We start from the raw sequence: 22,027 nt of genomic DNA, 5'->3' as shown, positions 1-22,027 counted from the left end.
ACACCGGAGAGGAAGGGGCCCGGGATATGGAGGAAAAATACACTCCCTGGTCGTCTTCCTCCAAACGACCAGGAGGGGGCGGCTTCTTCGGTGGAAAGGAAGATTTGGCGTAAGTCCCGCGGACCCTCACACCAGTCTGCTCACTACAGGGATGTACCCCTTCACCTCGGGGAACCCCAGACAGCACCATGGGGACCAACTCCACCCACCTGTCTGGGTACGTCCGCCTGTATGAACAAGTCCTGCTCCCCAGCAGTGACTCTAGGGGCTTCTTTGCCGAAGCCACAATTTTGATTTTCTGGTTGAGCCAGAGGGAAGGCCCCAGACCCTGATAATTGCTGCTGAACTGCTTCAACACACCAAGCAGCACCTCACGCACCTCAGTGAGGCCCAGCACCAAAAACTCACAGGTCTGAACATGGCCTGAGGCCAACCAGAAAAAAAAAGTAAGGTTGGTGATATTGTCACGTGCCCCGTCATGAGTGACATGGCCAGCAGGCCGGTAACTGATACAACAGGACGTGGCACGTGTAATTGTCCTATGTGACGCGGCCCGCAGGCCGGTAACTAATGCAATAAGACAAAGGGAATAGGGAAAACCTGGGTAACAATGACAATGGTGGCCCTGCGATAGGGAACAGGGAAGTGGAGACCTCCTGCACTCTCCTGAGTCAGTGTCTCTACACTCCTAATGTTCCCTAGGACGGTTCCGCACTGGGCGCCGATCAGAATACCTAATATCCCTAGCTCACCCTGCACCTAAACCCTCACTAGGGAAATGGTCGGTGCGGAAATTAATCCCACCACTGCACTAAACACACATAAGGAAAAGTTGCAATACAGGGGAACACCACTTAGCTTTGTTCTGTTGCTTACGCTCCCAGCAACAGAGCCCACCACCTGCATGCATCTTTTCCTCCAGCTGGATCCATCACCATAGTGCAGCCTTGGAGCAAACAGAGTCCACCACCTGCGTGCAGCTGTCCAGAAACAGAGTCCCGCCAATGAGTCCAGCTTTTCTGCCAAAAAGTCCAGCATGCTTGAGTCCAGCTCTCAGCAACAACGTCCAGCATTTTGAGTGCAGCTCTACACCATAGCTGTCATTCCACCAATCCATGCAAGAACTCTTTGCTGACACCATAGCTGCGACTCCACCACGCCATGCCAGTACTCCTTGCAGACACCATAGCTGACACTCCAAGAATCTCACTGAGCTGCCTGTGACTCTCCTTTAGCTCCATCCTTCACCCAGGCTTGCTTGCAAATGAAGACCTATCACCAACAGTGATTGACACACCTGATACTCTTTCATAGAGCAATCACACCTGTTACTTAATCACGTGCACAAACTAAGGTAACCAGAGTGCAATGACCATAATGGCCACCGGGGGGAAAACTACAACTGAAAACACCACAGTGCAATGACCCTAATGGCCACCGGGGGCAAAACCACCTTTGGCAACCAGCCAAAGGAAAAAAGTTACTTTGTGCATTTAAACTGTCAGATCCAACCTGGATCATGACAGTCTGTTACTAAAAGCCTTAAGTTACACTCTTCTGTCTGATGTGTAATGTTGGCCACTAGGGAATGCACTTCAATAGATATATCGGCATTAGTGATGAGCGAATGTGCTTGGATAACGTTATCAGAGTATCTTGGGCGTGCGCGGATAATATGTCCAAGTCCCTGCTAGTGATGAGCGAACGTGTTTGGGTGCTAACAAAGTGTATTCTTCGTGTTCGAATAATATGTTCGAGTCCCCGTGGCTGCATGTCTCACTGTTGTTCGACAGCCGCAACACATGCAGGGATTGCCTGTTTGTTAGGCAATCCCTGTATGTGTTGCGACTGTCAAACAATTGCGAGAAATGCAGGTGTGGAGAATGGAACATATTGTAACAACCCTGCTGGCATCACTGCATGGCCTCCCATTCCCCGCACACCAACTTACTTTCTGCTTCAAGCCATGCTGTGAGTTCTGTCTGTTGCCAGCCCTGTGCTCTGTGCCTCTGCTCTGTGCCTCTGCTCTCCTGTATGCTTCCAAGCTATGTGTGTATAGGGGGGCGGTGCCAGAACTCTCTGGTTCTTATGCAGTCAGGGTGCACCTGTGTAATTTGTCCCTGACCAATCAACTGGAGCCCTTGACTATTTAGTTCAGCCAGACCCACTAACCTTTGCCTGTGTAGTGTCTCAACTCAGTTAGCTCCTTGCTGCTGAGGAGGCCAGGCCCTGTTGTGTGTATCTCCTTCTCTGGAGGAATACTCTTAGCCTTGCTTGTGTTCTCTGTCTGCCCTCCAGGAGGCTGCTTATCCTGGTCTCTTTATCTTGGTCCTAGCTTAGTGTTTTCTTGTCCTTCTGCCCTCCAGGAGGCTGTATATCCTGTACCTTGTCTTGTACTGTCTCCTTGTCTGTGGCTTCCTTCCCTGCTGTGTCCTTCCTTATGTCCTCCCTGTCTGTGTCTCTGCAACCTTGCAGCTCTGTCTGTGCCTCTACAGCCCTGCAGCTCTGCCTGTGCCTCTGCAGCCTTGCAGCTCTGTCTGTGCCTCTGCAGCCTTGCAGCTCTGTCTGTGCCTCTACAGCCCTGCAGCTCTGTCTTCTCTGCTACTGCAGAACTTCTTGCTGCAGCTTCACTCCACACTCCTGCCTGTATCCATACCTGCACCTCCTGTGTGAATAGGTCCAAAACCTGTTCCTTCATATTCCACTCCTCCCTGCCTATATCCATACCTGTACCCGCTGTGTGAACAAGGCCAAACCTGTTCCTTCATATTCCACTCATTCCTGCCTGTATCTGTACCCATTCCTGCTGTGTGAACAGGTCCCTACCTGTTTCTTCATACACCACACCTGCCTGCCCTGTGTCTCAAGCCGTGCCCACCTGCCCTGTGTCCCAAGCCGTGCCCGCCTGCCCTGTGTCTCAAGCCATGCCCGCCTGCTCTGTGTTTCAAGCCGTGCCCGCCTGCCCTGTGTCTCAAGCCGTGCCCGCCTGCCTTGCCCTGTGTCTCAAGCCATGCCAGCCTGCTCTGTCTTGTCTGTACCAGCCTGCTCTGTGTCTCCAAGTCGTGCCTGCTTGCCCTGTGTCTCAGCCGTGCCTGCTTGCCCTGTGTCTCAGCCGTGCCTGCTTGCCCTGTGTCTCAGTCATACCTGCTTGCCCTGTGTCTCAGCCTGCCTGTCACTCACACCTGTCCAGGTGTCCTGTTCCCGAGTGGAATCAGCAGCCACAGCCAGACACCACCCTGGAGTGGCACCCGACAGCTATCTGCCGCACAAGCCTGACCTCACCATCAGAGGCTCCAGTGAAGACCGAGGTAGCTGTCATACTCACGCCCCTTCCAGGGTAGTCCAGTTTGTGGCACAGTGAGGCCACAACCCCCCGGCTCGCGCCATCAGCCGAGGCGCGAGCGTGACACATATTATTCAAGCACGCTGAAGACACTCAGTTAGCATCTGAGCATGCTCGTATAACGCCTTATCTGTGCACATTCGTGCATCACTAGCACTAACAAACAGGCAAAACATGCAGCCGCAGGGACTTGAACATATTATCCGAGCACGCCCAAGATACTTGGATAACACCCAAGCATGCTCACATAACACGTTATCCAAGCACGTTTGCTCATCACTACTGGGCATACCAACTATATACTTCTTGTAACCATGGTAGGTTTGTTGTTGGCTCTCCATTAAGTTGCTCTGTTTTTTTATCAATCAGCTATAATATTTTATATTGAAGTTAATATATTTGTGAGATTTTGTAGTACCGTATTTTCCGGCGTATAAGAAGACCCTCAACTTTTCCATTTAAAATATAGAATTTGGGATATACTCGCCGTATAAGTCGAGCGTCATCTTATATGCCGGGTGTCGTCTTATACGGCGTGTGTGGAACTCTGCGGTCGCCGCATATAGTGCGGGGAGCGGTCCTGATGACGAGGTGCCTTACCGGGAAGGTGTATGTGAATCAAGCCCGCCCTTGTATCCTATTACCTCCTTCTTTCACCTTTCCAGCCCACCCTTCTCTGCCTCTCAAGTCTCCGGAGGATGGAAATGAAGCCGCTCTTTCTTTCACCAGTTCCTGGGATGTTGGCACTGGCCCTCCAGAAGCTCGTGAGTTGTTATATCATGTGAGCCCTGGACAGTCAGCAGTCGCTTCACTTTCTCTTCTTTGGACATAACTCAGGAGGGTCAGAGAGCAGCGGCGCGCTCACTACATCCAGGTGTCCATTGGAAACGAGAGTGAAGTGGCTGCTCATTGGCCGACGCTCAAATGTTATAACAACTCACAAGCCTCAGGAGGGCCAGTGCCAACATCCCAGGAACAGCGCCCACACTGGAGACAACTATGTGTAAAATGAGCAGCTATCAACATATTTCATGGTCAGTCAGTGCTACTTATGTGCAGAAATCACTCTTAACCAACCGCACCTTTTTGAGAGCCTTGGTGTTGGACCAAGCCTCTGTATCCTGTAGTAATTGTCAAAGCAATTCAGTAAAACTACTAGGCAGTTATTTATCAAATAGGAGGGCACTAAGTTTAAGAGACAAACAGATTCATTATTTTTTACGAGATCTCTGTTCATTTTAGGCAAAAGATACATTGAGTGCATCACATGCCTGATAATATATTTATACCTGTACTGGGGGAACATTTTATAGAGACAAACCAAACTAATTAAGAAGCTCATTCTATAGCTGACAGAAAACCCTGTCCCTGCATAAACATTCACAATATTTGAATAGCCTCCGAACCTTTGATAAATCAGTTTTATGACGGAATAACTGTGATTGCTGTACACTTCATAAATGAGGCGTTTGTGTTTTATTCATCGTGTCATGCTTTTCATTTCATACTTATTCTTATGCATACACAATTGTAATATTTAACTAAACAGAGTGGCGTGAAGATGACTTCAGCAAGCAAAGTTGCTGGCAGTGTTCTCAAAGGGTGAGCTCTCCTCCAGTTATTAGTCTTCAGGGGTCTTATTAAAGATGAAGGGCATATTCACACTGAATATATAAGGACAGCATAACCTTTTCCACATTAATGCCATGTTAATTAAAATAAAAACTGGAGGGTTTTTTTTTTGAGTTTTGTGTATTCTTTTTATGGAGATATGCAGAACTGCTTCTTGAGGTCTTGGATTTTGGGTAACAACTGTCCAAGTGATATTTATAGTTGGTTAATTAGAGCTTAGAAAAGCTGAATTCTGCCCTTAAAGGCTGAACCTGTATGTAGATCGTAAGGGATTCTAAATCTTCTGCCTCTTTATCAAGTGGACTTTAGAATCCCAAATACCCAAATAATAGTTCCTAATGCAGCGCAGTCTAGTTCCGACATGAGCATTTGGTGGCATCAGTAATTCATAGGCTTCCAATATATAAATATTCTACATGGAATATATTTTTAATAGAGCTATCGCTACAGAAAATAAAAGGACGGATGATGTATAATGCCCCAATAAAGACTAAAGGAACACAATTATGGCCTCTGTCAAGTGATTGACATCATATGGGTAAATTTGATGTCTCCACCAGGAGCCGATGTTGTATAAAATTTATCTTTTGAAACAAATAATACAATTAAAGGTGAACTGTAGTTGTATTGCTAGGATGTACTCAGTCCTAGTTACAGTTGTGCTCAAAAGTTTACATACCCCGGCAGAATTTTTGCTTTCTTGCCCTTTTTTCAGAGAATATGAATGATAACACCAAAACTTTTTCTCCATTCATGGTTGGTGGTTGGGTGAAGCCATTTATTGTCATACTACTGTGTTTTCTCTTTTTAAATCATAATGACAACCCAAAACATCCAAATGACCGTGATCAAAAGTTTACATACCCTGATGATTTTGGCCTGATAACATGCACAGAAGATGACACAAATGGGTTTGAATGGCTACTAAAGGTAACATCCTCACCTGTGACAAATGCCAGGAAAATTGTAAGGGATGAAAAGAAAAACTTACAAATAACATCAGCTGAAATACTGGACTCTCTGAAAACGAGCGCTGTGACTGTTTCAAGATGCACAATAAGGAGGCACGTGATGAAAAATGGTGCCGTTGGCGGTACCACTACCCCCATCGTCCTGCGGACTAAGTACCCCACCCGGAGCTACGATAAGTGTTGCTTGAAACTTAGATTGTTGCACTCATTTTGGTTATTTAATTTAACCCCTGTTGTTCCAATAACTTTGCCACTGCTTGTTAACACCCTGCGAGGAGATTAATCTTTACTGTTAAAAGAATGACCAGTATTGTTATACCGTACTGCTTTGCAATCCCTGCGTACTGCATCTCAGCACCTGCTTACATTTGGCGTAGTCGGCAGGATGCAGTCCAGGAATGCAGAGGCAGCAGACCAGACTGTTATGGGTGCCCCAAGGGCCAGCTTTCCCCTGGGGGCCATGCTCAGCAATCTCCCAAAGTTTACAGGGAGTAATTCACTGCTGTGGGACTGGACTGAGCGGGTTAAAGGCATGTTGAGAATGCACCCAATGACCCCCAGCTATGCAAGCAGAGATTGCTGAGATGGCCCTATGTGGGGAGGCTAGATGTTCTGTAATGTTTCGGCTCCCTCATGAATGGGACATCTTTACTAAAGTGTTACAAATTTTGGAAGAAATGCATTGGGATCCCACTGATATCGGAGAATTGCGGATGCGATTGTTTAGCTGTGTTTGCAAAAAATTCTACATTTCTGTTTTTTTAAGTCAAGATGGGGTGCAAAGTGTACATTAATGAGAAAAAATGAACTTTTTTGAATTTACCAAATGGTTGCAATGAAACAAAGAATGAAAAATTTAAAGGGGTCTGAATACTTTCCGTACCCACTGTATATGAATGTGCTACAAGAGGTGCACACGACAATTGCTAAGCGGGATACTGTGGGACCTCCTGATGTGATTTTGAGGGATCAACTTGTAGTGAGCCTCAAGAACGCATCGCTTAAACAAGTTCTGTGGGAGTGCCTGCGTGCCGACCTACGCATAACGTTTCTGGAGATTGGGGCAGAAGCGCGTGTGCGAGAGCAAGAGCAGGGGATGGCAGCCTCAGCAGGGATGGTTCAGAGTAGTGGGGTACCCGCCTCACCCGCAGCTGAGCCAGGATGGGCCCGAGAGTTTCAGAAAGAAATACAGAAAATGCGGGAAGAGTAGTCTCGCCTCAGGAGAGACCCCTCTGTGGCTTCAAATCCATCCAGAGACAGAATAATAATCTTTATTTATATAGCGCCAACATATTCCGCAGCGCTTTACAGTTTAACAGTTTCAAAACACAAGTCATAAGTAACAAGGTTAACAATACAATAATTAAAGCAAAATAAGACAACCGTGCTTGTGAGAGCTTACAATCTACAATGAGGTGGGGTAGATACAAAGTACAGGTGTGTATTTACAATAATGTATTTACAATGATGGTCCAGCCATCTTGAGGGAGTGAGGGATAGATGGACATAGTGAATGGGCTACACACGCACACTTACACATAAAATGACTTTGATTATTGAATGTGATATGCCAACCCCGAGTCCCACTTGTCCGTTGTACCCATCAGGAAAGGGAAACAACCCTGAGCAGAGAGACATCTGACTTGTTTCAAGTGTGGGGATGTTGGACACTATGGCCGAGTCTGTGTGAGACGAGGGCGGCCTCTTATTCGGCAGCCGTTAAACTAGTCTGCTCCATGGCTGGGGGACATCACCCGGCACCTGAAAGGCCAAAGAAGAGAGAAGCCAGTCCCAAAAGTTTAATTTCTTTGAGTCCCCTTGTATGGGCTGAAATGAATGGTTGAGCTATCCGCTGCCTAGTCGATACCGCTTCCCAGGTGACTCCCATGCCGGAAGCATATTTCAGATGTCATTTCTCCGAGGTGAAGAGGCTGGAGTGGGTCCCAGTGATCAAGCTGATCGTGGCCAATCAGTTGCCGATCCCAGTTGCATGGGTGGTCTGGATGCAAATTACAGTGTGCGGCAAAGATGTGGGCCGGAAAGGAGTCATGCTGACCACCGGAGAAAACAGCAATGTTCCTCCAGTGACTCTGGGAATGAATGTGCTAAAAGAACTCGGGACCCTCTTTGATCAGTGAGTCCCCAGATGCTTTTCTGGACCGGTGGAGTACACGAACCCCACCAGATGAAGGTGTTTCAGTAGTTGACATGGGTCGCCCAGGCCCAAGAAAGGTCGAGTGAAGGAAAAGTGCAAGTCCCTGCAGCTGTTAAACTCGTCCTTCCGCCTGGCCAGACTGTGCTCACATTGCCCGTACGGACTTGTATGCCCCTCAAAGAGGTGGAAGTCCAGATAGAACCAAACCTATTGGACAAGGTACCTTTGGGACTCCTCATTGCTCAGACATTAGCCGTCATCCACAATGGTAACGTTGTGGTGCGATGCATCAACCTGAGGGAGGATAATCTGACTCTCGGGAGAGCCCGAGCCCATGGGCAGCTCCCATTGTCCTTATTCGGAAGAAAGACGGGACCCTGTGTTTTGGTATCAACTATAGGCACCTGAATGCTTGTACGGTGCGGGACTTTTATCCTTTACTCCGAATTGAAGAGTCGCTCTCAGCATTGGGAAAGGCAAAGTATTTCTCATCCTTGGATCTGGCCAGCGGATACTGTCAGGTGCCCATGGTCGAAGACAGAGTTTATATTGCCCATTGGATTGTTTGAATTTAACCAGATACCCTTTGGCCTGACTAACGCTCCTGGGACATTCCAGCGATTGATGGAAAGATGTCTGGGGGACCTGAACTTTGAAGCCACGCTTATCTACCTGGATGACATCATTGTCTATGCAGCCACCTTTGAAGAACACCTCCAGCAGCTGGAGCAAGTGTTGAGTTGTCTACAGAAGCACGGCCTGAAGGTGAAGCCCCAAAAATGTCATCTCTTCCATAAGGACATCCGAGCCTTTCTGGGCCTGACTGGGTACTACAGAAGGTTCGTGAAGAATTTCACCAGTATCGCTAATCAACTACTGGAGCTACTAAAGGGAGTGCTGTCTAGTTAGAAGAATCGGGTAATCCAAAGGGGAAGCCACCAGGAAAAAGCCTTTAGAGCCCTGAAGATGGCCTTGACTGGGGCTCCTATACTCGATTCCGCTGACTTCTCATAGCCCTTCATTCTTCACACGGATCGGAGTTTGCAGAGACTGGGGGCCGTGCTGTCGCAGATGCAGAAGGGAAAGAACAAGTAATCGCCTACGTGAATCGGTCCCTCCACGACTCAGAGTGAAACACCGACAATTACAGCTCATTCAAGTTGGAACTGCTGGCATTAGTGTGGGCGATGACCGAGAAGTTCACCGAATACCTGTCCAGATCCGAAGTCCTAGTACATACCGACAACAATCCCTTAGCCAACCTGGAAAGTGCAAAACTGGGGGCCTTGGAGCAACGGTGGGTGGCCCGCATGGCAAAGTACTGGCACAAGATTGCATATCGGGCAGGAACTGAGAAGATGCATGCTGATGCTCTGTCGAGAGTCTCCCATGAGCGACCTAAATGCGACCAAGACGAAAAGTTAGAAGCAGAAGAGATTCCTTGTTTCCACATTTGCCGGCCTAAGCAGTTATTTTTCATGTCCCGGAAGTATTTCGCAGCCATGCGCACTACTGATTTTCGGCTTTGCCCTTAGTTGGGCAAAGCATACTGCGCACACATGAGATCACATTTCAATGCGCACGCGCAAAATCTGTACGCGATCTGTGATATTCACAGCGAAGAATGCGTACAGCAAGCCAAGGGGAGGTGGAGTGACGGAACAGAGACAACGTCTATCGGACCAGGCCAAACAGATTAACATACAGCATGGGACAAATAAAAAAGGTTTTTATGGGTGATGCATGGGGGGTCAGGGGATTTCAGAACTAGTTGTGGAATGCATAACTGACACTCAATTAAATGATATTTTTGGCTGGTAGGCCAAAAAAACGGTGACAGGTTCCTTTTAAAAGTATAAACAGTATTGTTATACCGTACTGCTCTGCAATCCCTGCGTACTGCATCTCAGCACCTGCTTACATATGCAGACCTTTAAATCATAGTTTTCGGCAGCACATATGAATAAATAGCTTGGTACTGATAATATGCGCTGTATGGGGACAGAACTATCGTATTATCAAACTTTCTGTCCACAAAGAATTTTACATCAACCTGTTTAAATGAGCAGCTATCAACATATTTCATGGTCAGTCAGTGCTGCTCATATGCAGAAATCACCCCCAACCAAGGGAGAGTAGGACAACCATTCTTCCATAAAAATACATGGCTGCATCCTGCATGTTTGCTATATGGGCATGTCTCAGACATTTTGGGGTGTGGACATAGTTATATCAAAGAAAATATGTCACCAGGTTATTACCACCTAATGTGAGAACAACATAATGTACAGTTGTAGCCAAAAGTATTGACACCCCTGCAATTCTGTCAGATAATGCTCAGTTTCTTCCTGAAAATGATTGCAAACACAAATTCTTTGGTATTATTATCTTCATTTAATTTGTCTTAAATGAAAAAACACAAAAGAGAATGAAGCAAAAAGCAAAACATTGATCATTTCACACAAAACTCCAAAAAATGGGCCAGACAAAAGTATTGGCACCCTCAGCTTAATACTTGGTTGCACAACCTTTAGCCAAAATAACTGCGACCAACCGCTTCCGGTAACCATCAATGAGTTTCTTACAATGCTCTGCTGCAATTTTAGACCATTCTTCTTTGGCAAACTGCTCCAGGTCCCTGATATTTGAAGGGCGCCTTCTCCAAACTGCCATTTTTAGATCTCTCCACAGGTGTTCTATGGGATTCAGGTCTGGACTCATTGCTCGCCATCTTAGAAGTCTCCAGTGCTTTCTCTCAAACCATTTTCTAGTGCTTTTTGAAGTGTGTTTTGGGTCATTGTCCTGCTGGAAGACCCATGACCTCTGAGGGAGACCCAGCTTTCTCACACTGGGCCCTACATTGTGCTGCAAAATTTGTTGGTAGTCTTCAGACTTCATAATGCCATGCACACGGTCAAGCAGTCCAGTGCCAGAGGCAGCAAAGCAACCCCAAAACATCAGGGAACCTCCGCCATGTTTGACTGTAGGGACCGTGTTCTTTTCTTTGAATGCCTCTTTTCTTCTCCTGTAAACTCTATGTTGATGCCTTTGCCCAAAAAGCTCTACATTTGTCTCATCTGACCAGAGAACATTCTTCCAAAACATTTTAGGCTTTTTCAGGTAAGTTTTGGCAAACTCCAGCCTGGCTTTTTTATGTCTCGGGGTAAGAAGTGGGGTCTTCCTGGGTCTCCTACCATACAGTCCCTTTTCATTCAGACGCCGACGGATAGTACGGGTTGACACTGTTGTACCCTCGGACTGCAGGGCAGCTTGAACTTGTTTGGATGTTAGTCGAGGTTCTTTATCCAACATCCGCACAATCTTGCGTTGAAATCTCTTTAAACTTCTTGATGACACTGCGCACGGTAGACACAGGAGCATTCAGGTCTTTGGAGATGGACTTGTAGCCTGGAGATTGCTCATGCTTCCTCACAATTTGGTTTCTCAAGTCCTCAGACAGTTCTTTGGTCTTCTTTCTTTTCTCCATGCTCAATGTGGTACACACAAGGACACAGGACAGAGGTTGAGTCAACTTTAATCCATGTCATCTGGCTGCAAGTGTGATTTAGTTATTGCCAACACCTGTTAGGTGCCACAGGTAAGTTACAGGTGCTGTTAATTACACAAATTAGAGAAGCATCACATGATTTTCCGAACAGTGCCAATACTTTTGTCCACCCTCTTTTTTATGTTTGGTGTGGAATTATATCCAATTTGGCTTTAGGACAATTCTTTTTGTGTTTTTTCATTTAAGACAAATTAAATGAAGATAATAATACCAAAGAATTTGTGTTTGCAATCATTTTCAGGAAGAAACTGAGTATTATCTGACAGAATTGCAGGGGTGTCAATACTTTGGCCACAACTGTAGGGGCAGAAAACCTGATCCCAATGGTGTAACTTTCTGGACTGCTTGCTGTGGTTCTCATAATAGAATGACTATTTTAAGAGCAGGTTATCACTACATGATTAGTAAACCTGCTACCAGGTAGTCCTCCATATTCATAATCTCTGTGTAATCCTGTCCCCCACCACTAATTGGCAGCTTTCTGCCTATGCACAGTGTATACAGAAAGCTGCCATTCAATGGTGTGGGCAGGGTTATATAGAGCTCAGCATTCGGAGAAGTGCTAGGTCTGCAGCTGCAAAAAGTGATTATCAAAACTGCAGCAAGAAGCCCAGTAAATGATACATCGCTGGAATCAGGGTCTCTGCCCCTACATCATGCTGCTCTCAGATGGGGTAGAAAAAAATCGGGTGACAGATTTGCTTTAAGAGTTAAATTAAATATTGCATTCAGTAAATAAGAGAGAAATATTTTCCTAATTTAATTAGTACGTGAATTACAGAGGAGGACTGGGTATATATTTCATATCTATCACTTCTATTTTCTATTTTAAGACTCTGAAAGGTATAAGACATCACATTATTACTAACTGTATATTTTAAACCACGGGTATAATTCTTATAAGTAGCTGTGTGCTTTATTTTCAGGGGAATGCGTGTAATTTGCATATGACAAAGCTATTGACTGGCATTCTTATATTTCTTCTCTGCCTCAAGATGCTAAAAAGATGTTTACCCAGGAGGATTAGAGGCTGCACCAATGTATTATTTTAATTGGATGTATGTTAAGATTTATTAGTGTCCTAATATAAAATCTAAAATGTTGTATTTCTCTAGGACTACTGTTCATTCTCACATCAAATCCCCGCGCATTACAATCAAAACCTATTTAATTCCAAATTTCATTAAAAAAAAGAAAAAGTTTTTATTTACTCGTGTCTGACAGCTCTGACAAGATAAATTACAGTACGAAATTGGAAGTCTGGATTTACATAAAATGAGTAGCACAGTACTTTGAAAAATACACTCCTATATTTATATCTTGTTCCCCCGCCTCTGATGCGTCCCTCCTCGCGCTAGTATATCGCCTCCTCATTAATGGTACAACACAATTGTAACCATGATCTTCTCTTCTCATCAGAAATTTCATGAATGACACGAGAGTGAGAGTAGAAGAAAACGCTCAGAAAGACAGATGGACGTTTTGTAGACTTGCCTGAAGCTATGTGAAGACTTATAAGCATAATCTGTAAAGAAGCAGGTCCAGATGGGCCAGGCAAGGAAATCATATTGATGTGAGACGGAGAAAGAAACCACTCCGGGATTTCTTCTAATTGCTGATTTGCAGTTTTTCTGCAGAAATCACATCTGAAACATTTTTTTTATTAAATATTCAGCACTATCTTAATATTCTGCTACAATGTTTTAGAATTGTTTTCTTTTATTAATCAGACGGCTTGTGTGTTGAATGGTTTAGCAGCTTCGTACTACGAGGCCAAAACCCTCACCTATTTTGTGCATTAATGCTAGGACATACACACGTGGTTAAAATTGTTAGTGCCCCTCGTTTAACGACAGAAAAACCCACAGTGGTGACAGAAATAACTTGAATCTGACAGAAGTAATAATAAATCAAAAATCTATGAAAATGAACAAATGAAAGTCAGACATTGCTTTTCAGCCATGCTTCCACAGATTTAAAAAAAAAAAAAAATGAAACTCATGAAATAGACCTGAACAGATATGATGGTACCCTTTACTTAATATTTTGTTGCACAACCTTTTGAGGCAATCACTGCAATCAAACGATTCCTGTAACTGTCACTGAGACTTCTGCACCTCTCGACAGGTATTTTGCCCACTCCTCAAGAGCAAACTACTCCAGTTGTCCCGTGTTTTAAGGTTGCCTTTTCCAGACGTCATGTTTCTGCTCTTTCCAAAGATGCTCAATAAGATTTAGGTCAAGGCTCATAGAAGGCCACTTCAGAATAATCCAATGATTTCCTCTTAGCCATTCTTGGGTGTTTTTAGCTGTGTGTTTTGGGTCATTACCCTGTTGCAAGACCTATGACCTGCGACTGAGACTAAGCTTTCTGACACTGGACAGCACATTTCTCTCTAGAATCCTTTGATAGTCTTGAGATTTCATTGTACCTGCACAGATTCTAGACACCCTGTGCCAGATGCAGCAAAGCAGCCCCAGAACATAACAGAGCCTCCTCCATGTTTCACAGTAGGGACAGTGTTCTTTTCTTGATATGCTTCATTTTTCCATCTGTGAAGATAGAGCTCATGTGTCTTGACACGATGGATGGTGCGATCTGACACTGATGTTCCTTGAGCTTGAAGTTCACCTTTAATTTGTTTAGTAGTTTTTCTGGGCTCTGCAGTGCGCAGGCGTCAGACCTCTCCCCACGCCTGCGCACTGCCGGACTCTGCTCTGCCCTCAACAGGGCAGAGCAATGCGCCTGTGGCGGAGCCATTACAGGACAGGAGAAGAGGACGTCATCGCATGAAGAAGGGAGGCACCGGACGGGACGGCGACACCCATCGGACCGGACCGCCCACCTCGGTGAGTATAATATAACGTGTTTTTCTTCTCTTTCAGGTTACATCGGGGGCTTATCTACAGCATTACAGAATGCTGTAGATAAGCCCCCGATGTCTATGTCGGCAGCTGCAAGGCCCAAAAAAGGGTGACAGATTCCCTTTAAAGAAGCACTCCTCCTCCTCCTCCCATCAAGGTTTTTATCCTTCTAATATATTGCAGTCATCACATAATATAGCACTGTGTACTTACAATTGCACATTTTGTCTTTCTACAGTTAATCTCTGTTCCGTTAGGTCTATGGCATCAAGTGATTAAAACAGACTAGCTGACTAGGGACTTTTCAGTGATGTAGAATTGTAATGATGATGACTCGTGCAGGGAAAAGAGACTTCCTGTTTCTACATAGAGCTTAGAAGGATTCAGCTAGTGAGTTTTTAATCACGTGATGTCATAGACCTAATGGAAAGCAGAAGAAATAACTGGGTAGAAAGGAAAATGAGCAATTGTCAGTACACAGTGCTATATAATGTAATGAATGCAATGTATAAAGAGGATAAAAAATTTGATGGGTTTGCTTCTTTAACCCCTTAACCCCCGAGCAATTTTTTGCTTTTGCATTTTCATTTTTTGCTCCCCTTCTTCCCAGAACCATGGCTTTTTTATTTTTTTGTTAAAATGGCCATGTAAGGTCTTGGTTTTAATGGGACAAGTTGTACTTTTGCACAACACCATTGGTTTTAACATATTGTGTACTGAAAAACAGGGAAAAAATTCATAGTGCGGTGAAACTTCAAAAAAAAAGTGCTATTCCACAGCTGTTTTTTTTTTTTTACCATGTTCACTAAATGCTAAAACTGTCCTGCCATTATGATTGTTCATGTCATTACGAGTTCATAGACACCAAACATGTATAGGTTCTTTACCAAACTTTGGTAAAAAAAAAATGGCGCCATTTTCTGAGACCTGTAGTGCCTTCATTTTTTGTGATTTGGGGCAGGGTGAGGACTTACTTTTTGCATGCCGAGCTGATATTTTTATTGATACCTTTTTGGTGTAGATACGATCTTTTGAAAGCCTGTTATTGCATTTTATTGCAATGGAGCAGTGACCAAAAAAATGTAATTCTGGAGTTTTGACTTTTTTCTCGTAACACTGTTTAGAAATCAGGTTAATTTTTTTTTATATTGATAGATGGGGCAATTCTGAACGTGGCAATACCAAATATGTGTATGTTTGATTTTTTTATTTTGAATGGGGCGAAAGGGGAGTGATTTTAACTTTTATATTTTTTAAATATTTTTAAAAACATTTTTTACATTTTGCATGCTTCAGTAGTCTCCATGAATACAAAATAGGAGAACGTGGTCAAATTCTGCGCTGCTGAATCACGGTAGTCCAAGAATATTAATAAAAGTGGTCTTTATTCAACGTGTTCCAGAGTTTCAAAGAACTTCCAGATCAGGAAATAACACATACATACAGTATGTCATAATAGGTAAAAAGGGGTCTCTAAACAGACAAACAGTTCAGGTACAATTCAAGGACTCGGCGCTATCCAGGTCACCTGATCGGAGATGTCAAAGTTCATTGACTGAACACATGGTAGACACAATTAACAAAATATACAGTAAATTCCCAAAGAAAAATTACTAAAATCTCATATATTATGTAAAAATAAATATGCAATTATTTTCTTTAATTATAGTGGTAAGAAGAAAAGAAAAAGAAAAAAGAAAGAAAGGGAGAAAAAAAGAAGAAAGAAGAGATTAGAACTCATGAATCAGAAAACATTTCAATGCTTGTCCCTAGCTCCATCTGTTGAGTGCTATTACTTGCATTTGACTATTTTATCTCGGATAAAACCCTATTGCGCTATTTCTCTCCAACAGTATTTTATATCAATAGACTCTGTAATGGTAAAGTAAAATATGATATAAGATTCCCCTGATTATCACTATTTCTGGAACATTCCAGACTCTTCTATTCACACACACACGGTGTAGATTCGACCTTCCTTTCCCCCTGCCTGCATCTGCATTCACAGCTTGTAACACTACACTAGCTCGTTCCTGTCCTCCCCCTCCTTCCTCAGGAATGACTTAATTAGTAAAAAAATATTCAGGATTGAGAGTCCTCAGTAGTTGATACCTTTTACTGAGGACTCTCAATCCTGAATATTTTTCTATCTACTGGCTAACACGGTACAAAGATATACATCTTTCCTGTACCAAATTAATTAGTAAAAAGAATTTCCTTTCTCCTCACCATGTGCTTAGCTGCTCTCATAGACAATAATGAGAATCTAATCATTTGGTCATAAAAAACTGCCAGATTAAGACAGAAATATGAAAATAACATATTGGGACGTGCTCCGAACGGGCTTCATTACAGTTGTTCTTGCTAAGTTCCAGCGCCAACAGAACCAGAGAAATGGGTTTCTCCTGAACGGTGTGGAATAACTAGTTCGAGTTTGGTTTTGGATGAATTCCAGCGACAGGCTGGAAAAGATGATACTATGTGCGTTTCTATATGAGGTACCCTCTGCGAGGTATGGTTATGATACGTTTTTCAGCCAGAATGTAACTGTAAGAGCAGGGGGAGGACTGTCCCCAGGCAGCCTCTTTGGTGATGTCACAAGCCAAGACTTATAAGTCTGCAACTGAGCCTCCCCCCAGTGAGTTGCTGCTTTGGAGCCTTTGCCACAAGACCTCATCCATGAATTATGATGTCTGGCGCCTCCTCCCCGCATTGGTTCTGCCTGAAATGATCTAAGCAATATTCTGTAAGATTCTGTTTTTTTTTAAAATCCCTTTTATTTGTAGTTGCATTGTACATACTATTTTTGTCTCATTTTGAAAAGCCTTTTTATCATCTGTAAACACTGCCCATCTTTTGGGAATAAACTATAAAAGTTATTAGTTCTGCCTCCTTGCTCTTTGACGAATTCATACGTGCCTATAAGCTAATTGCGCTACTGATTTGGGTTTGCTTCGAACCACTCTATTAATTTTAAATATTAATACGAGGAATCTGAAGCTGGTCGCAGCGAAGTGTGTTCTGACTGGGCAGGTAGCGCTGGCAGTGACTGAGCGGGTTTTATAAGCTGATTGTGTGGCTGCGGCCAAAGCATTTATAACTCCCTCACTACAAGCGGGCCTAGTAGCCATTGCACAACAAGTAGCTAATTATCCTAGGTGTAGCTCCCTGACTGACCTGAGGGTAAGGGGGGCGCCGGAGAGCTGCAAGTTCCAAAGTGGAACTGGAAAGTGGGATGTACATAAATCCCAAAAGCTTGTAACATATTGTGGCAGTGGTGGGATAACTAAAATAAACCCCCCTGCGATAAATTGTTAGGGCAAGACTAGCTTTTTTTTTTATCACATGGTGCCAGTGGTGGGATAACTAAGATAAGCCTCCTGTGCCTGTGATAGCTGTGTGCGGCCAAAGGTAACATCCCCTGATCGTGACAGTCTCCATGGGAGACTAGAAGCTGCAGTTGTCCGATTGACTCTGCTACATAAAGGCGATGATCAGATCACCTATATGTAGCAGAAATGCTTACGTGCAATGGGCGCCGACCACTTAGCAGGATTTCTGTCGTGCTTCCCGGAAGTGCGAGTTAAGTGCCGCTGTCAGAGTTTGACAGCAGCATTTAACGACTTAACAGCCACGGGTGGATCGCGATTCCACCCGCAGTTATTAGAGGCACATGTCAGCTTTTCAAAAGAGCTGACATGTGCTGGGAAAGATGTGGGCTCAGCGACGGAGCCCACATCACAACGAGGGAGTCCAACGTGGGCATATTATTACGCCCAACTTCAGAAAGGGGTTAATAATATACCTTGTTTATAGAAGAGCCAAAATTCTTCGTTATTTATAAACTTATCACTTTGCCAGTTTCAGATGGCTATAATGTGGCTACATTTTAGTCTCTGTGTCAGTGTCATTTACCAATAATTCTGCTAATCCAAACTCACGTAACCATAGAACGTGCTTAAAATGTAAGAGTCTGTAATACAGAAGCTATAATAAGCCAAGAACACTACTGTGGGCATTTTTTTTTTTTTCTCAATTATTTTTATTGAGGTTGAACAAGAAAACAAGTCAAAACAATGACAACCATAGTTACAACCACCATATATATGAAACTAGGGGAACGAGAGGAGAAAATAAGGAGCAAAAAGTGGGGACCGACAAATGAAAAACAGGAAAGGAAGGGGGGGAGGTGAGGGGAGGAACAGGCATTAGTGGCATTGATAGAACTATGTGTAACAGCAAGTACACATAATAAGTCTCAGTGTTCTGCAGTACAGTAATATATTCCAAAAAGGAAAGAAAACAAACAACATCCAATATCCAATATCTAATATCCGGCATCTTAATTATATACGGCTAAGCAGGCTGGAGCGGGGCAACCGTGGAGTGTCTACTATGTATCCAGGGGTGCCAAATGCTCTGTCTTTTTATTATGGCGGTCATCGAGTGAGCTAGTGCTAGTTAAAGCTGGCAGTGAGTGTTAATTCTATCAATTAGTCCTGCAACCTCTGGGGGGGTGGGATCTTTCCATCTAGCCGCTGTCAACACTCTAGCAGCTATCAAAATATGTGACAGCGTACCTCTAAGAATATGAGGAATTTCATTCAGGCCAATGTGTAAAATGGCCTGGCTTGGGGTCAGAGTCATCTGGATACCCAAGACTTGTGAGATCAATAAATCAACACCCCTCCACCAAGGCTGGAGCACCGGACAGGACCACCAAGTATGCTCAAGAGTACCCCTCATCCCACACCCTCTCCAGCATTCACCAGACCCACCAGCTCCAAAATGTGCCGTTCGGATCGGGAACTGGTACCATCTCAGGTGCGTCTTTTTGAACTGCTCCAGATGGTTCACACATGAAGAGACCCGTACAACTTCACACAATCCTTCCTCCCAGTCAACAGTTTCGGAGAGAAAACCCAGATCCCGCTCCCACCTGATCATATAGGGCAGTTTTGTATTATCCGGCGGGTCATTCAGGGCTCTATATAATAATGAGATACCTCTCGGGCCAGAATCAGGCAGCAGAAAATAATCGTTAACTGTGTTATTTAGTTGTGAATTGAAAAAACCGAGTCCGGTGAATTATGCAACATATGACGTATTTGTAGGTATTGGTAAAAACACCTCCTGGTGGCCGGAAACTCAGCAGCCAGTTGGTCAAACGGGATTAACCCACCACTCCCCACCAGGTCTCCCAGACTCACAATTCCGGCAGCAACCCATGACTGAAGATTAAGGTATGGAATATGCACCTCAAGGGCCTTTAACGATATGGAGTGGCGTGATAGTTTAATAAGAGATGGGACCACTGTCCTCCAATAATGTAGTGCAGCTTTCATAGTTGGCAAAAGTGGGGAATATTTAGTAGTTTTAATAGCTTCAGCCTCCAAAATATATCGGGTAGACCTGGCGGTAGCATAATAGTTTTCTATTTGAAGCCATTTATGGTCTCTGTCCGCTTGCCACCAGTCTCTCAGTCCTGTCATTATAGCGGCTTTATGATACTTTAACAAGTTAGGTACCCCCAGTCCCCCTTTTTTATACGGGAAATACATAAGGGCCCTGGAGATCCTAGACTTTTTATTTGACCAAATATAACTATATGCCATAGTTTGTAATCTTAGAATTCTTTTTTTAGGGATTATCATTGGTATGCACCGGAGTAGGTACAATATTTTAGGTAGGACAATCATCTTAAAGGCATTAATCCTTGCAATCCAGGAGGTCTGGACAGCATGAAGCTGCTCCAATTGTTTCTTAAGCTGTATTTCCAAATTAGTAAAGTTCCTGTCCACAATCTGCTCTGAACCCGTCAGTGTAATGCCCAAATATGGAATACCTTCTCTCATCCATTTAAATGGAAAAATGGCCTCCAGCCTTGTCTTTGCCGCACAAGGAACCGCCACCGGAAACAACAGGGATTTTGTGGGGTTCAGTTTATAGTATGAGACCTTGCTAAATTCCCCAAGTTCACAAATAATCGCAGAAAATGAAGATTCTAAATTTACACAGGATAGAATGACATCATCGGTGTATAGACCGACTTTGTGCTCCACCTGTCCAACCCTAATCCCAGAAATGCCCGCCGACATTCTAATGCGCTCGTCAAGCGGCTCCATGCACAGCGCAAAAATAACAGGCGAGAGCGGGCACCCCTGTCTCGTACCGTTCGTGATCTGGAACGGGCCGAACAAGAAGCCAGACGTCAAAACCCTGGCGCAGGGGGTCGAGTACATGGCACAGATTGCGGATAATATAGGGCCGACAGTCCAAATTTCTTCAGGACTGCTCTTAAATATCCCCAGTGCACCCTGTCAAAAGCTTTTTCAGCATCAAGTGACAGGAATGCACTGGGTTGGCCAGACAGCTCAGATATTTTAATCAAATTCAACATACGTCGTATGCCATCCTTCGTCTCCCGTCCTGAAACAAAGCCCACCTGATCTGGTGACACTATAGTCGGTATAATTAGTTTCAGTCTAGATGCTATGATTTTAGTAAACAGTTTGACATCTGAATTTAACAAAGCAATGGGTCTGAAATCTCCGGGATGTGTGAGTGATTTCCCCGGTTTTGGTATAGTGGAAATAGTGGCCTCTAAATTAGGGGCCATCACAGTACCAGCGTCTCTCCAGTGTGTGAACAGACGCTGTAGGTATGGTGTTAATTGCTGAGAAAAGGTCCTATAATAATCATTCGTTATGCCATCCGGGCCTGGGGCTTTATGAAGTTTAGTCTGTTTAATCGCCTGCTGAATTTCTGCAGCCGCGAAGGGGGCGTTTAAATAATTTAATTGGTCAATGGTAATACATGGCAAATTAACAGAATCTAAGTATGCATCAATAGATGTTTGGTCAGGTTAAGGGGTGGAGGCATCATCTTTTAAATTATAGAGGGCAGTGTAATATTGAGCAAAGGCTTGCACTATGTCCCGTGGGTTCCTAAGGGCTCTACCTTGCTCATCCAATAAGTGGTCAATTCGTGACATGACCTCCCGTTTACTAACCCTGCGAGCTAGAAGCGCTCCCGCCCTGTCCCTGGTAGCATATAAGTTAGTTTTAAGTTTCCTCATAATGTTTGCATATTTGTATAGGAAATTTTCCCTTAATTTAAATCTAATTTGGGAGATCTCCTCAGAGACGGAGGGCGTATGTGCAGTATTATTAATAGCATCTAAATAATGTAAACGGGAGAGCAGAGCCTCTCTACTGGCTTCTCTTTTCTTCTTTAACCCCTTCACTACCAAGGGTGGTTTGCACGTTAACTCCCGGGCCAATTTTTACAATTCTGACCACTGTACCTTTATGAGGTCATAACTCTGGAACGCTTCCATGGATCCCGGTGATTCTGACATTGTTTTCTCGTGACATATTGTACTTCATGATAGTGGTAAAATTGCATTCAAATAACTTGCGTTTATTTGTGAAAAAAATGGAAATTTGGCGAAAATTTTGAAAATTTCGCAATTTTCCAACTTTGAATTTTTA

The sequence above is a fragment of the Dendrobates tinctorius genome, unplaced genomic scaffold (genome assembly GCF_039654945.1).
Source record: "Dendrobates tinctorius isolate UK_male_01 unplaced genomic scaffold, ASM3965494v1 ptg000029l, whole genome shotgun sequence".
In the NCBI taxonomy this organism is placed as follows: domain Eukaryota; kingdom Metazoa; phylum Chordata; class Amphibia; order Anura; family Dendrobatidae; genus Dendrobates; species Dendrobates tinctorius.
Note: the sequence above shows the minus strand (reverse complement) of the source record.